Genomic DNA, 16,614 nt, shown 5'->3' with positions numbered 1-16,614 from the left:
TCATATGGTTCTAGATGAGGGCTAATGTCTGTGGGACTAACAAGATGAAATTCAACACTTCAAGAAAACATGCTCTAGAAACTTTTTTCTTTTCCTTCTGGCATCTTTGCTCAGTTGTGACCCAGGCCCCTGTCACTGGCTCTTATACTTTTTCTGACATGGGTTAGACTAACAACTGAGACAAATTCATCTGACACTGAGTAACAATAAAGACATAACTCCAGATTGTTTGGTCAGTGATGCTTTCAAAGAGAGACCTTGATCAAAAGGGAGAAAGGTGGAAATTTGCCATTCAAATAAAAATATTCTTGTCAGGGAGGAGATCCAAGATGGTGGCTAGGGTAGGGAATCAGAAATCCTAAACTCTGTGATTCCAGAAACCACTTTAAGACATCAGAGCTACACTTGGATAATTCTGATTGCTTCTAGCCAAAATAATAACTACCATCACATTAGGTGCAGATAAAATTCAAAGACTGACCCTTAAAACGGCCTTTAATTGCATGTAACAGCTGCAAAAATCACACATGGCACAGCCAGCAAGGTGTGTCTGGTCCGAGGAAAAAAGACCCTTAGCTGTTTATCTCTCTTTCTCTTTTTTTCTCCCAACAAACAGAAGACAGAGCATCAATTATTTTTTTTCATTTTTTTCTTTTTTTGGTGTTACTGGGGTTTGAACCCAGAACTTTGAGCTTAGGAGGCAGGTGCTCTACCACTTGAGCCACACCCCAAGCCCCAGACCATAAATTAAAATCAAACTCTGAGACATCCTGGAGCCCTAGCCCATGAAAAGCCTTTCTATGCTGCACCACACTGAGAAAAGCACCACCATTTCTCCATGCCAGCTGGCTCCAAAGCTGCTTGCACGAATATGCAGAATGAACAGGTGAGCATCACACACCACATGTGACTCTCCTACCCACCCCCAGAACAGTGGAGGTGGGGGTAAAACATTGAACCTACCCCAGAGAACAAGAGTAGATCAAAGAGCCAAACTCTCAGTGAATGAATGCAGGTAAATATCAAAGGCCAAGAGCAGGGCTGGGGTGACAAGCCAAACTCCCAGAGGAGCTGCTACCACCCAGCAGAGGATGGGAAAGCCACAAAGGCTGAGAACAGGGCTGGGGCAACAGGCCAACCTCCCAAAGTGTGGCAGGTGGTAGATCATGGAGCTGATCACCTGGGACAGAAGGCAGCATTCAAAAGTCAATTGCCCCACTTTGCTGGCAGGGGCTGGGGAGGGGGGTAACTAACCAAACAGAGCTGCAGCAGAATGGCAAAGCAGCTGCCACCTGCTGAAAACAACACCTCTGACCACACTGCACAAGAACTGGCAGACTTACTCCCCAAACTGTGCATGCATTTCCTGTATTGCAATCCTACTCTTTATTCCTAAATATAAGTTTCTTTGTTGGACTTTTGTCTCTGTATGTTTCTTTGACTTCATATATTCCTGTGTGTTGACAGTGAAGGGGAATGTGTGTCTGCAGGTAGGATTTTTGTAACATCTGCATGTATGTATGATTATATGAGTGTGCAGTGCTGGGTGGAGTTCTTTTATATGGTGGTAAAGTTGCTAGACAATATGTTTTTATTTTTTAAAATTATTGAAAATTGGCTAAAATCTTTACATATGATTTAACTTGACAAATGAGGTTTAATTAGAAGCTTGTTGCAAAAATATGAGACATGTTCCCCATCTCCTGTCTGGTCCTTGGGGCTTTAGCATCTCTTGTCTTCTTTTCTCCATACTACAAGCCAAACGTTAAAGTACATAAATAAGGCACTGTTGACAGATTGAATATTTGATGTGAAAATAAAAGAAGTGGTCCAGTAGGATCTTCAGTCTAGAATGTGCTCAGTTTGTCTAAAGTTTTGAGGATAAGATTTTCCAGAAAGGAAGTCTAATGTTATGCTGTGGAAAGATCTGGACAGGGCTCACAAACTATGGTGATTTTTCAAGCAGTTCAGCAGCCAGGTTCACACGCATCTGCAACAGAACATTAACATTCAGTAAACCTGGCTTTTATCACACTTTCTCTTTTGTTTTCTTCTACTTTGAAATCTTAAAAATGCAAAGATGAACAGAGACATGGTTTGATCTAAACTACAGCCATAAGTTGAAGGCATATATCACTTAGAGTGCACAGGATAACAGCATCAATTATTCACAGCATAAAATTTAGGTGTTAATATTTTATTTCATGTCAGGAAGCACATGCACGTGAAACACAGATGCTCAAATGAGTTTCATAGGTACTCAAAGATGGCACAGGGAGTACTCGGTGCAAAATAGTAAACATACAGTTTTCCTTTAAACACAAAATATATACGACCCAGAAGAGCTTGAGTCAAGTTTTTGAAGTGGATTTTTCTCAGTAGATACTTAATTTGTAACTCATCTTCTTAGCCCTGGAGAGGACAGTGCCCTATGCAAAACCAGGGTGAGTGGAGACACCATTATGAGGCCCCTGGTGGGAAAGGAGACAGGCCAAACCCTCTCATCCAGATTGAATACAATTGCAACACAGAGGCAGTGCTGGTATCTGTCTGCACTTTGGCCCACTCTGCCTATGGAAGGTAGAAAAAAATGAGTGAAGAATTAAACCTTATGAGAATGTAATTCATTAATGGAAGGAAAAAAATCAAACTTTGAAGTTACAAAGGATGCAAAATTAATTTGAAAGTTATTTAATATAATTTATTTTTATAGGTTTATGTATTTTAAGTTGTGTGCTTGGGATACATTTATCACCTAGAGCATTTTAAATGGTGTAGATATAATGGATGCTACTCTTGTCCAGAATCACCTGTTCAAGTAATGTATACAAAATGCATGTACCTAAAGATAACAAATGAAATTTCTATCATATTTAAACATTACATATAAACATGTAAGTTTGTCTCATGTATCTATGTAATTTATTTTAATTTAATCTGATTTTGATTGAAATTTACTTCCAAATGCATTAAGCTTTGAAATCTTTCTCCTAAATTTGTGTAGCTAAACTCTAGGTTTCATAGCTTAGGATTTTGTTAATATGGATACATCACAGCTCATTTAAACCTCTCACTTTGAATGGAAATATAAGAGAATGCTTTCTCAAATTTTAATCCCTCTACCCTCATGTGAGAAAAAAATAGACATATACATTTCACCAACTTGTCAGAAGTTAACAACTCAACAAATTTTTAAACTTCCTTATTTCTTTTTTTAAATTTAGGATTCATTAACAGTGCGAGGAGATTCCATATGAAAATCCAATACATGCATACAGTATATTTTGAGTAATTCCTCTCTCTCTATTATATATCTTTCAAAACTTTCTCCCTTTTTCCTTTTTGAAAATAATATTTTTTAGGTTTCCTTAGGCTGTCTACATATATATATGAGCAACAAACTTTGATCCTCTCCTCCTTGGTATGATTTTTATAAAAAGTCAATCTATTTTATATAAAAAAGTACATCATATTCCAATTTTCCTAATTAGTAGTTAAGTGGCTTTTTACTTTTCTTACAGTTTATATTTGCTCATCCTCAAAAGCACATTTAAACTGGAATTTTGGGGAGTGGGACTGGGATTTGAAATCAGGGATTCATGCTTATGAAACAGGTGATTTATTGTTTGAGCCACACTTCCAGTCCATTTTGCTCTGGTTATCTTGGAAATGGAGTCTCATGAACTGTTTCTCTGGCTGGCCTTGAATTGTTATCCTCCTAATCTCAGCCTCTCAAATGGTGAGGATTACAGACACGAGTCACTGACACACAGCTAAACTGTGAAATTAAAAAAAAAATGTATGTTTGCAATTCCTCAAATATCTAAAGGCAGAACTGCTATAGGATCCAGTGATACCATTCTTGGGCATCTACCCAAAGGAACTTAAGTCAGGATACAGTAGAGACCCTTGAAGACCAATGTTAATCACAGCACTATTCACAATAGCCAAGCTGTAGAAACAAACCAGGTGTTCTACTGCTGGTGAACGGATCAGGAAAATGTCCTATGTATGCACAATGTCGTATTACTCAGCCAGAAGGAGTAATGACATGAGGTTTGAAGGTAAATGGATGCATTTGGAGGACATCATGTTAAGTAATATAAGCTAGGTTCAGAAACACAAAGGCCACATGTTTTCTCTCATATGTGGAATATAGATCCAAAAGACAATCATATACACACAAACAAACATGACCATATACAAATTCAGATGTAGAACATGTTTGTAACAGTGGAACTACTCTATGAAACTCGAGGAAGGAGGGAGAGGAAAAGATAATGATAGAGCATCAGTAATATCATAAAATATAACATTTGAGACGGTAGAGGGTAAAAGGTGTGTATTGAAAGCTGCTAAAAGTGAGGGGTGGGAGGTAAACGGGTGAAGGAGAGTAATGCAAGGGGCTGTATGGACCACAGTAAAGTATACTCACGGTAAGGATATATTGAAAAACCCCTTTGAACATGGACTTAAATATTAATAATGAAAAACAAGACTGTAATATAGGTACAGTGCTTGAGGGGTACTAATGGAAGGGGGAGTGTAAATGAAAGAGATTAAGGTATATAGTATATGATGTATGACTTTCATATACTTACATGAAATAGAACAAAGAAACCTCTTGCAATTGCTTTATGTGGAGTGGGGAGGGGTTGAGGGGGAGAGACAAGGGGGTGGTCTAACCAATGTAACATAAGCCTAATTGGGATTGTCACTATGAATCCCCCCTGCATAATGGATATATTATAATAAAGACCTTATAGCAATAACACAATTATATGCTTTAAATTTATTATGCAATTTTCAATGCATATGTTAAACAACGTGATGTATTCCAGCAGACATTTTTCTCGATTCTTTGTCTTTTAATATGTCTTTATGAGTTTCTTTTTGGAATGAATGAAGTTAATGTTTATTCAGTTACATTGCTAAGTCTTTTCTCTGTTGATTTTCTTTTTCTAACATTCAAAAGACAGCTTTCTTACACTAACATTATCGTAATCATATAATTTTTAATACTTTCTGAAGTTCTTTATTGAGACTGAGTTTTTCCACTCCATTGGTTATTTTTGTGTAAATTTATGACATTGCCATCATTGCCATACATTTGTTCCCCAAATGTATGGATAAATGTCTCCAAGCAGTCCATAGTTTTATTTACCCTTTTCGTAAGGCTCAGAGGCAGCTTTTTTGTTTGTTTGTTGCAAGACCTTGAAGGTAATGTACTGCCCACCTCACTAGGGGGCACCATTCCCATTGAACTTAGGATGGACAGCTCTCCTTGGGGTTGGATAACAAATATCTCCCTCTGGAATATCACTTTCATCATTAATTGAATTCCCGAAAGTACATGAATTTATTTATGAACTTTTTTCTGTTCTAATAAGCTTCTGTGTAATTTGCTTCAATATCACTTCCTTTAATTGCTTAAACCTTATTTTTTATATTTGATCAAAGTAATCCCCCCCAACATTTTTATGTTTATTTTCTAAAATTAGTCAGCCTCTTATATTAAAAACACTTTGTCAAACTCCATGAAAAATACTGTTGGGAGTTGATTAGGATTGCTTTGGATGTATAGATCAATTTGGGGAGGAAAGAGGTCTTTACCATATTGATTCTTGTCACCCTGGAACTAAGTAGATTTCTTCATTTACTCAGTTTTGCGAATATAGTTAGATGAGATTTTTTTCTCCTATTTTAGTGATATGAAATACATATTTTCTAATACTGATGGATCCTTTATTTTTTGCAGTTAAATAATTTCTTGGTGCTTGGTCTTTTTGTTTGCTTTATCATGTTGCTAGATTATATTCTTTTTTATATTATAATTTTTATTAGGATATATATATATATATTATACAGGGGGGATTTATAGTGACAACTCTGATTAAGCTTATAGTATACATTGGTTATATCAGCCCCCATTGTCTCTCTCCAAACCCCCTCCCTACCCCACTTAAATCAATTGCAAGAGACTTCTTTGTTGTATTTCATATAAGTACATGAAGTCTATCCACCATATACCCTCACCTTAATCTCTTTCAGTCACCCTTCTCCTCCCCCCACAAGTATCCCCCACACACACTATACTTATTTTCCAGTCCAGTCTTTCATTATCAACATTTAGGTTGATGTTCAAGGGGGTTTACTCAGTGTATCTCCACTGTGGGTATACTTTACTTTGGTTCCTTCAACCCTTTCCATTACTCTACCCCTTTACCTTCTATCCCCCATCTTATAACAGCTTTCATTACACATCCTTGTATCCTCTATCTTCACTGATATTTTACAATGTTACCTGTCCTTTCCTTTCCCTCTTTCCCTGAGTGCCACAGAGTACTTCCACTGTTACAAACATGTTCTAATATGAGCTAGGATATGAGCATGCTTGTTTTTGTGTATATGTTTAGCTTTTGGATCTATCTTCCATGTATGAGAGAAAACATGTGGTCTTTGTCTTTCTGAACCTAGTTTACTTCACTTACCATGATGTCTGCCAACTGCATCCACTTACCTTCCAACCACTTGTTGTTACCATTCCTTGTGGCTGAGTCATACTACATTGTGTATATATAGCACATTTTCTTGATCCATTCATCTGTTGTAGGGCATGTGGGTTGCTTCCATAGCATGACTATTGTGAAAAGTCCTGTGATGAACATTGGTGATAGGTATCTCTTTTATATCCTGACTTACGTTCCTTTGGATAGATGCCCAAGAGCAGTATCACTGGATCATATGGCAATTCTAGCTTTAGTTTTTTGAGGAATCTTCATACTGCTTTCCATTGTGGATGTACTAATTTGCATTTCCACCAAACTAGATTATATTCATACTGCCAGCATACTTCATTATATATGTACTCATAATGTGAGTCAGCATTTGAGATTTCCTAAGAAGAAATAACAGAAAATAACTCAAGTGATCCAATGGATTATTTTGATTCCCACTGACATATTCTTTTCTGTTTAATATGGGTGTCCATCACCACCTATTAATAAACCTTAGTCTGCCTCTAATTGATATCAAATTGTCTAGTCAACTGAAATATATAATATAAACATAGGGCAAAATAAAATTGTAGATATCATAGAAAATACAAAAATTTAGGAGTTAATAAAATTATTGACATACTGTTCTATTAATTAACTCATTCAATGAATATTAATTATTCAATCACTGTTTATGAGGAATGATTTTATCTGTTACAGCAATAACAGTTGAAGACAAATAAAATTTCTACAAGTTACAGAAATTATGTTATTTTGAGAGCCACAGAAAATAAGCTACAAAATAAAAATAAAATGCCAAGTGATGAATATATAAAGAACTGTAAGAGCAAATAGAAGGCAGACTAAGAGAACAGAGCAGGAAAATAGGGGAAGAGTTAATTAAGGAAGTGTTAGAAATATTTTTAAAAAACTGAAAATGGTTTAATATTCCAACCAGATAAGAAATAAATGATGAGAAAAATAAAGGTAAATATGAAAAGATCACAAAGTTCTTGGAGAAAATGTCAAAACTCTCAAAAATGTTTTTGAAGAACGACCCTGTCCTTGGTTATACTTTTCAGCATGCCAATATTAGGCAATAAAAAATAGTGGCTTTGTGGTGTGGAATGGCTTTAGGAAAATGACAAAACGCCCGCAACAATGAAAACCCTGAATTCTAATACTGAATATTTCTAGCAATTGCACCATAGTAATCACAACACAAATTTTATTTAAAATAATTGAGTTAAACTATGTTTATAAACTAAGTTGCATTTTATCAATGTAAACCCTGAAAAAAACAAAACTTTTCTTCATGATTTTCTTGGAAATATTGGTCACTTTTTTTATAATCCATCGCAAATTAGTAGTCTTTTCCAATGCTATTTAGACTCTGATCTTGAGGACTTGTAATTTTGTAGTTGACATTCACGAATTTATGTTACTTTGATTTATATTTATCCTTCTATCTTATCTGCATTGGGCTTTGAAATTTTATAGGTCTTTTAAAATGTATACTGAAACTTTGCTTGTTTTTCAGTTCTAGAAAGTTTTGTGTAATACTGGATAAGAAATATTTTTAACAGTGGATAGAAATTGTCTATAAACCTGTGAACCTGAAACCTTTTTAGAGGTAAAAAGTGACTAATTTTTATAAGTATTTGCTTTTCTTCTCATATACAATTATTTGAATTTTATTTTGACAATTGTGATAATGTTGTCTTTATATTGGTTGACTCAAATGTGATGTTATATTATTGTGCATGTTATCTTATAAGATTTTTTTAATTTAAATTTTTATTAGCATATAATATTTGTACAGGGGGATACATTATGACATGTACAGATGAGCTTATAATATATATTAGATTTACCACCTCTATTTTCCCCCCTCTTCTCCACTCTCTTCTTCTTAGAATAATTTCAAAAGATTTTATTCTTCTGTTTTCATACATGAATACAAAATATATCCACATTTGTAATGTAAGCTTTTGAGACATTGAAATGCACAAATCTTGAAAGTTTAATCTTCACAAGTGCCTTCACCCATTTAAGATATAAAATATTGCCACTGTGTGTCTTCCTAGAAAATCCCCAGTCCTGCAGAGAAGCAACCACTTTTCTTGTATTTTTTTCACCATTGATTGATTTCACCTGCTCTGGAACTTCATTTTCATAGAATCATATAGAATACATTCTTTTGTGTTTGGCTTGTTCCACTCAGAATAGTGCCTATATATTTCATTTATATCATTTCAAGTTTGCTTGATTACTGTTCCTTTGCCTGAAAATAATACAAACTACATATTCGCTTCTTTTTTAATGTGTACAATGTTATTTCTTAGTTTTTCCTACTTCAAATGAACCTGATATGAATAGTATTCAAGTTGCTTCATGGGTCTATGTTTGAATAAGATTTGAATTACAGTATGAATCTGTGACTTTCCCACCAACGACATTGAAGAACTGTAATTCCTACATATCTCCTCACCCAACATTTAGTGCTATTATTTAACTTTTAATTTTAGCCATTTGAATGGGGAGAAATTAGTAACATGTGATTTAATTTGCATTTTTTATTGTTAGGCTGGTGGGTGTACATTGTGTCATTTACAAAAGTTCTTAAAATGTATGAAATATTTCATACTTGAATTCACTCTCTCCACCTTTCTCCCTAATCCTCCTCTCTCCATTCCTGGCATGCTTTCAACAGGTATCCCTTCCCACTGGTACCAATACCCTGACTTGGACAGAACTTGTTCCGTCTCCTGTTCTTTACTTTTGTGAAGAAAAAAGAAAAAAACTGACATTTTTGCTTGTTTGAAATAAAGGTAGCCACACAAGTAGCTTCCTTGTGATATGTCCATGTATATATGTATTATAATCCCAATTGGTTTTTCTCTTCTAATTTTCTTCATTCTACCTTAGTCCCTTTCTTATGATGGATTCAGCCAGTTTAAGAATTCTGTATTTCTCCTTGTTTAAGAGAGTACATAAACCATATTTGTGTTTTCTTGATGACTCATGGTACTCAGCATCTGTTCACATGCTCACTGGACAACCTATTCCTTTATGAAGTAGCAAGTCTGCCAACTATTTTTTAAATCAGCTTGCATGTCTTCTTATTACTCTCTTATAGGAGTTTATTATGTATTTGGGACACAAGTTCACTGTCAGATGCAATACCTGAAAATATTTTTACCACTCTGTGCCTTCTCAGCTCATATTCTTTTGAGGGTTGAACATTTTTAATGAACTCAAAGTCTAGTTATTTTCTTTGTCTGGTTATTGGTTTCTAGTACTTGACAAATAAGACTTTACCTACTCATCAGTCACTATGTTATTCCCTTACATTTTCTTCTACAAGTTGTGGAGCTCAGTTTTTACAATTTTCAGGAGAGGTTAAACTGAGCTTGTGTCCACTGAGGTAGGGTAGAGGCTCACCTATGTGCCATTGGGCCAGTTCCATTGCTTCAATGGACTTTTCTTTCTTAAAATAAACCATTATGACATTATTTATTTATTTATTTATTCATTCATTCATTCATTTTGGTGACACTGGAGTTAAACTTCTGCTTTTTAGACAGGAACTCTACCACTTGAGCTGCACATCCACCCTTTATCTCTCTCTCTCTTTTTTCTTTCTTTCTCTCTCTTTCTTTTTCTTTATCTTTCTTTCTTGTTTTTTACCTATTCCAGCCTTGGACAATGATCCTCATACCTCCTATGGCTCCCTTGTGTTTGGAATTTCAAGTGTGGCCACCCCATCTGGCTTATCTGTGGGGATGGGATCTCACACTGAGCTCTTCCTCCAGCTGGCTGAGATTGTAGGCAGGTACAACATGGCAAGAACTTCATCTTGACATTTTTGTAAGGCAGAAAGCGAGCACAGAAGTATTGATCCATTGCTGAATTATGCACTGTGGTCCACTGATCTATTTGCCTATAATTATAATAACAGCACACTTAATTGAGAGTTGAGGCATAGCAAATTGTGAAGTCAAATAGTGTAAGTTCTCCAGTCATTATCACAATAGTTCAGGTATCTAAAGTACTTTTCATTGCCATATGTATATTAGGATCAATCTGCTAACTTTTATAAGACTTCTGGCTGGAATTATAACTAGGTTTGCATTGAATTTATAAATAAAGTTGAGGAGACATAACACCTTTGAAAACATCAGTTATTCAACAATGAATCCATTTATTTGGAGTTTTATTTACCTCAGCAATATTTCATATTTTTGTGTAGCTATGTCAAACCGTAGTTTTAAATTTTATTCTCATTCATATTATCATACATTATTATAAATGAGGTCTGTAGAAGAATTTCATTTCCAAATATTTTCTATGAGCTAAGTACACAAATCTACCATTTAGCACTGTGTTTAACCTGACACTCTAACCATCTTGATTATGCTTATTGACTCCAATACATATTTCTTAGTATTTCTACACATACAAGTATGTTGCCTGTGAATAAACAGGTTTTTTTGTGTGTTCTGTGTACCTTTTATGTATTTCCCTTACTCTGTTTTATTGTGTAGGACTTACAGTACAAAGTCTGAGCTTTTCTCAATCGTAGCCAGAAATAACACTTTCATCATTAAGTCTGCTGTTAGCTGTAACCTTCCTAGGTGACTTTAGGGATTAGTTTCCTTTTCTTTCTGATTTACTGAAAAGTTTTATGTTGAGTGGATGTTGAGTTGGTCAGATGATTTGTTAAATGTGTTGAAATGCTTTTTTATGTTAGAAAGGAACACAGTTATAATTTTATAGTTTCCTTATGCATTGCAACTTTTACCATTACAAACTATCTTTTATATGCAGTAATATACCTTTTCATGAAATCTACATTTTTTATATTACTACTGCCACTCTAGCTTTGCCATTCTGCTTGCATAACAAGTATTCCTTCTTTTTTGCTATTTATGATTTTTCTTTTAAACTGCATCTCAGTAGGTAGAAGATAAGGCATTTTGCTGTACTCAGTCTAACAGTCTGACTTTCATTTGAAGTGCTCATATATGTTTTCGTGCATTGATGTCTACTGTTTTTCTATTTGTTTTATATTTCCCCATCTGTTTTGATTTCCTTTAATTTTTCTGTAATGCTTTCTGTTTCAGTAATGCCATGGTTTCAGCATTCCATTTTAAGTTCTCAATTGGCTTTTAAGCTGTAAGTTTTTCCATTAATTTCAGAGTTTTTTCTCAGAAATTTGATTAGCATCTGTTTTAAAGTCAGCATTGTATTTTGTCATGTAAAATGTGGAAATGTGAAACAGTGTGGCTGCTTGCTTAACACATCTGTGACATTCCTGTAAGTTGTCACATATATTACCCCTAAATACATTATAGTATTTATGATACTGAGTTATAATATTCAGTTTACAAATTAAGAGAATAGCAGACCTATAGTGCAATCATTTATATTTCATCACACTTTACCGTATCTGTTCCTTGTCATTAAAAGTCTGGTACAATTTCTTTTACCCTGAAAAACTTTTAATTATTTATTTTAGAGAGGGCTATGGACAACAGATTTTCTCAATCATTGTTTACCTGAAAATGTCTTTTTTTCAGGTTTATCTTAAAAGATGGTTTTATTAAATGTAGCATTTGATGTGAACAAATTTCCCAGCAATTTACTGATGTTCTACCATTTTTCTTCCTTGATTGTTTCTAAGGAGAAATGAATTATTATTTTGTATCACTGTTTTCCTTTTTGTAGGGTGACCATTCAAAGTTCTATGTTTAACATTGGTTTTCCATTTTTTCTTTCTTTTGGCAGTACTAGAGTTTGAACTCAGGACCTCCCACTTGCTTTATAGGAACTCTACCATTTGAACAGCTCTTCCAGAACTTTTTGCATTGGTTACAGTTGAGATATGGTTTCATTGCCTGGGTAACCTGGAACATTATCCTTCTATTTGTGCTTGTCCACCATGTACATGGTAGAACAGTCACACACCACCATGCTCAGCCATCAGTTGAGATGGGGTCTCATGAATTCTTGGCCTGGACTAGTGTCTTCCCTAAACTTAGTGCATCATCTAGGTCATCTGTGAGTTGGTTTCTATAGTTTTGGTATTTTGGTTGCATTAAAATTCTTCTTTCCTTAGGTATAAGTTATATTGTATATTTTCCTTGCATGTCTTATTTATTTATTTATTTTGGTGGTACTTGGGTTTGAACGCAGGGTTTCATGCTTGCTAGGCAGGCACTCTACTACTTGAGTTAATCTGCCTGGCCTCCTTGTATGTCTTAGTTGTTTATTGGAAATAATTGAAGAATTTTATTGATCCTCTGAGTGCTATTGTGCTCTCCAAAAGTTCACTCTTCCTCCATCCAGCAGGCATTTGATTGGCTAGAGTCTAACTACAAGTTCTCACTGGCTTTCTCTCTCTCTCTCTCTTTCTCTCTCTATGCCTCCCCTTGCCTCTCCTTCCCTCTATTCCTCTCACTCTCCCACCCCTCATGATAAGCATCAGTTAAAAATTTTGGTCAGGTTATTCCTGAGTCCCTCAGCATCTTCTAGAATATGCATACCTGGTGTAGAGGTCAGCTTTTATACCTGTGCTATTCATGCTCGTTCCTTCCTGTAAGTCCTTCCAGAGTTTTCACATCTAAATGTTCACTTTTTCTTCAAGCCCTTAACTCTTTTCCATGACACCTCAAGCTTTGACTGTTTACCAACTCAAAGCATGTATAGGTTGATTAAAAACTTGACACAAAAAAAATCGTTAATATTATTCCCCAGGTCCTTACTACTTTGCCACTTTCAAAAAGTTTTGTCATTGCTAAAATTTTGTTTAACCAAGCTGCTCTTTCACTATTAGAAACTGTAAGTATACTACATCATTTAAAAAATCTTCCCAGTTAATCTATACTGTCTCCTCTCCATGTCTCTCTTCCGTTTTTGTTTTACTTCCTAGGGGCTTTCCTTGAATTTATCTTTAAACTATCATATTGAATTGATATTTATTCCCATTTCAGATGATATTGTTCTCATTTTTTAGAAGTATCTGTTCTAATCTTTCTGGGAACATCAATTTCTTAGAAGTTTTATCCTATATTACATGTAAGTATTGCACATCAGAGACAGCGGGGCGTGGAAGGCCTGTGAATTTGATCTGGGACTATATTTTACCATTAGCTCTAAAAAGCTATGGAAATTTGGGAAAGCTGCTGTGTGAGTCAGAGTCCAATCAAGGAAAATCAAATGCTAATCATAAATAATATAGATGGGTTTTATATATGAAATTAGATTCACCAGTGATGTGATAAACAATAACACGAGGTCAACTGTGGAAAATGAGGGAGCCAAGGTCTGAGTAAGAGAGAGAGCCTGCATTTTCTCTCAGTTGGATAAAGGAAGAAGGAGTTGGGATCTGAGGCTATCCAATGACCTAGAAGCAGAAAGCATGTTGGGTGAGTTGAGAAAGGGGCGCCCCACCTTGGACAACTCTGTCTTAGAGCAGATGGCAGCAGTTGCTGGGCACACAGGTGAATCAAAAAGGGACTGGGAAGCATCCTTTTTTTTCTGTCCCCTGCTCTTCAACATGATTCTCATGTCTGCATTGGCCAGTGCACCAGGAAGAGGACTGACACAGCTACTTGGGGGATGTGACCTCAATTTAGGCCCTTGAGACATCCATCTCAGACTCACTAAATAACGAGACCTCTTCATATGCCTGTGGAACACTTCCCTTAGTTACCTTCCCCTCCCACGATGTCAGTGTGGCTCCTGTGTAATAATAGGAAATCATTATGAATTATATCAGAACTGAAAGTCTCAAATTCTACTGATGGCATTTCTATCAAGCCCCCAAATAACAGTGGGAACAGAGACAAGAGAATAGAGAAAGTTTTAACTTCTGATACCATAGTTACAGCAAAGAACAAGCACAACAGCTGGGTGTGGATGTGCATGCAGGAGGCTGAGGCAGGAGGATTGTGAATTTGAGGCCAACATGGGCTCAACCCTGGCTCAAAGAAAAAACAAAAAACAACCACAGCCCCACTTGGCGCCAGATAAACATAAAACCTCATGCTAAAGGCTTGTATATAACAGTTCATTTTACTTAATGAATTATGTCTGCATTAAATTGAAAACAAAAAAATTACAAGGTATGCTGAAAGCAAGTATCTCCCTGAAGTGAAAATAAAAACTTAGCAATCAGATTCAGATGGAGCAGAATTTTTGGTGTTATAAGAAAGAGAATTAAAAATAAATATGATAATTAAGTTGAAGATTACAGATGACAAACCTATGAAAAGATGCTGAACAGCTTACACCACTGGGGAATTACAAATTTAAAAAATGAAAACCTACTACAAATCTCCTGGAATGGCTGAAATCCAACAAATTGACAGCACCAAATGCTCCTGAGGGTGGGTCATCACTGTCAGTGGAGGTGCAAATGAAACAACCCCTCTGAAATACATTTGGCAATTTTTCCCCAAATAATAGTAGTCTTACCATAAAATCATGCAATAACTCTCCTGGGTATTTACTGAAATAATTTGAAAAAGTATGTTCCCAAAATACCCTGAATATTTATAGCAGTTTTATTCATATTTGTTAAAAATTGGAAGCAGTCAAAATGCCTTTCAAGCATTGACTAGATAAACAAGCTATAGTACATTTTATCCACTCAATGAAATATTATTCAGCAGTAAAAACAAATGGGGTAAAGTAGAAAGGGCTGGAAGAGGATGAATATAGAATGTATGAGATCTCTGAACAGCCTGTTTAATTTTTCTCTAAACCTAAAAATGTTCTAATAAAGACAGTCGTTTAAAAGTTTGCATTGTGATATATGTGTATATCAACATAGGTAACGATGATGTCAGGTTTTTTATACATATAATATATGTAAATATATATAATATGTCTTATATGACTTTGTTGTGTCTTTCATGAAGACATAAAGTCTCTCTTCATCCACTAAATTAAGGCTAGATCATGTGATGTTATTTGACCAATAGTATATGAACAAATGTCCAAAAGCAGAGGTTTGGAATACACTTGTGGACAAAGAATTATTTGCTCTATCACAGGGAACTCTTTGTCCAGAGGCATAGCCACAGTTGGTCTAATGAAAGTGAGGCCACATACAAGAGAGATGAGCTCGGGGCCCCTGGAACAACCCTCCCAAGAGATGGCTGAGATCACAAAAGGGGATACACGTGAAGCCAGCAGAAAACTACCCTGCTAAACCCTGCCTGAGCTGCTACCTTACAGAATTGTAAATAAATAAAGTGGGCATGGAGAAAATTGACTAAAAGTTTGGGTGATTATCACACAGGAACAGATAACAATGCTGTAGCACACTGAGTTTTAGTCACAGACCTTCCAACAAACTGTGACCTTGAAGAAAGAATGATTCTTGCTGTTTGTTTTGTTCCTTTTGTGTGTTTTGGTTTTAGTTTTGAGTTTTAAGTAAAATAAAATAGCCCAGCAAAATCGTAAGAGACTGTGCTTATTTCTAGTTTTTTTTTTTTTTTACAAACTCTGATTATGCAGTAGTAAGTTTGATTTTTTCCCCATTTTTTTTTCCTATAAAGTTACTCCAAAATCTCTTTTATTTCCCAATCTGGCATGGAGGATTGTTTATAAATATTTCATTATAATAGAGCACAACTCCTGTTAGCGAAAGAAATTGCAAATATTGAAATTTTTAAAACAATTACAAGAAGTTGAAAGAACTCTTGGAGACCATAGTTATGTCGGTTCTAATGGTGTCTCTTTCCAATGTTGTGGACCTTGCAGCATACTGCAGGAAAAAGCTTAACTTTAAATTCTGAGTGATTTAAATTTGAACACTGCTTCCTATCTCTCTATGACCTGGAGGCAATCACTTAATATGTGATTACTGGACACAAGATACATGCAACCATGTTACAATATCCTCCTCTGAAGAGTATTCAGGGAAACACAAGTAAATACCAGGCACACTGTTCCTTAGGTCTTCAAGTTGTAAAAATGAAAAGTAAAAATTTCAGCGGTTAGAGAGGTTGTGCACCAATGGAGTGTTTAAAAGTACAAACAAAATGAAAAAATAAAAACCTGGAAATAGCTCAAATTTTCATTGACAGAAAAATGGATAAATGAG

The 16,614-nt window shown here is 35.3% G+C and overlaps 1 long non-coding RNA gene across 1 annotated transcript in view; it reads right to left on the bottom strand.

Annotated features, from left to right (window-relative positions):
• Positions 1 to 813: 813 nt before the first annotated feature.
• The window catches only part of LOC141421387 (uncharacterized), a 60,684-nt gene continuing 44,883 nt past the window's right edge, over positions 814 to 16,614 (bottom strand). Inside the window, exon 4 of the long non-coding RNA XR_012445976.1 lies at positions 814 to 1,990. This is a non-coding gene — a long non-coding RNA (uncharacterized lncRNA). The remainder of the gene's footprint in view (positions 1,991 to 16,614) is intronic.

The sequence above is a fragment of the Castor canadensis genome, chromosome 3 (genome assembly GCF_047511655.1).
Source record: "Castor canadensis chromosome 3, mCasCan1.hap1v2, whole genome shotgun sequence".
NCBI classification, from domain to species: domain Eukaryota; kingdom Metazoa; phylum Chordata; class Mammalia; order Rodentia; family Castoridae; genus Castor; species Castor canadensis.
Note: the sequence above shows the minus strand (reverse complement) of the source record. Positions and strands in the feature narration are given on the sequence as shown.